The 1,512-nt window shown below is 38.5% G+C and overlaps 1 protein-coding gene across 2 annotated transcripts in view; it reads right to left on the minus strand.

The window, feature by feature from the left end:
* Positions 1-1,512, minus strand: part of USO1 (USO1 vesicle transport factor) — a 111,197-nt gene that overhangs the window by 39,039 nt on the left and 70,646 nt on the right. The window lies entirely within an intron of this gene.

Below are 1,512 nucleotides of genomic sequence, written 5' to 3' on the forward strand. Positions count from 1 at the left end.
CGGCCTCCCAGAGTGCTTAGAAAATGTATTTCTTAAATAATAAGATTTAAAAGTAGAAATTACTCCTTGATCCATTGGCTGCAGAATGAATACTGTGTTAGCAGGCATGAAAACAACTTTCATCTCCTTGTATCAGAGCTCTCGGGTGACCAGGTGCATTATCAATGAGCAGTAATATTTGAAAGGAATTTTTTTTCTGAGCAGTGGGAGTCAACAATAGGCTTAAAATATTCAGTAAAGCATGCTATAAACAGATGTGCTGTCTTACAGGCTTTGTTGTTCCTTTATGGACCATAGACAGAGTAGATTTAGCATAATTCTTAAGGGCCCTAGGATTTTCAGAATGGTCAATGAGGACTGGCTTCAACTTAAAGTCATCAGGTGCATTAGCCCCTAACAAGAGAGTCAGCCTGTCCTTTGAAGCCAAGCACTGACTTCTCCTCCCTAGCTATGAAAGGTCTAGATGGTACCTTCTTCCAAAAGGCTGTTTTGTCTACGTTGAAAATCTGTTGTTCAGCATAGCCACCTTCATCAATTATCTTAGCTAAATCTTCTGGATAACTTGCTGCTTCATCTTGTTGTACCTTTGTTATGAATAGATGGCTTCTTTCCTTAAACCTCACAAACCAACCTCGGCTAGCTTTGAACTCTTCTTCTGTAGCTTCCTCACCTTTCTCAGTCTTTACAGAATTGAAGAGAGTTAGGGTCTTGCTCTGGATTAGACTTTGGCTTAAGGGAATGCTGTGATTTTACCTTCTATCCAAATCGCTAAAACTTTATATCAGTGGTAAGACTGTTGGCTTTCTTCTTTTTTTTTTTCTAATCCAAAATAATTTCCCTTATGTTTTGCTTTCTTATCATTCATGTGTTCAATGGAGTAGTACTTTTAATTTTCTTGAAGAACTTTTCCTTTGTGTTCACAACTTGGCTGTTTGGTGCAAAAGGCCTAGCTTTTGACCTATCTCAGCTTTTGACATGTCTTCCTCACTAAGCTTAATCATTTCTAGCTTGCGGTTTAAAAGGAGAAATGTGTGACTATTCCTTTTACTTGAACATTTAGAGGCCATTGTAGAATTATTATTGGCCTACATTTCAATATTGTTGTGTCTCAGGGAACAGGGAGGCCCAAGGACAGGGGGAGAGACGGGGGAGACAGTATAACAACATTTACTGCTTAAGTTTGCGGTCTTAAAGGGGCACCATTCATTAAGCCCCAAAATTACAATAGTAACATCAGAGATCACTGATCACAGATCACCATAACAGATATAATAATAATGAAAAGTTTGAAATATTGTGAGAATTACCAAAATGTGACACAGAGACACAAAGTGAGCACATACTATTGGAAAAACGGAGCCAACAAACTTAACGCAGGGTTGATACAAATATTCGATTTGTAAAAGAACGCAGTACCTGTGAAGTGCGATAAGGTGTGCCTGCACTCTCCACCTGAGTTTGCCCATTATTAACATCTTGCATTAGTGTGATATATTTGTTACGGCTGATGAA

The sequence above is a fragment of the Propithecus coquereli genome, unplaced genomic scaffold (assembly GCF_000956105.1).
Source record: "Propithecus coquereli isolate 6110/MARCELLA unplaced genomic scaffold, Pcoq_1.0 Scaffold343, whole genome shotgun sequence".
In the NCBI taxonomy this organism is placed as follows: Eukaryota; Metazoa; Chordata; class Mammalia; order Primates; family Indriidae; genus Propithecus; species Propithecus coquereli.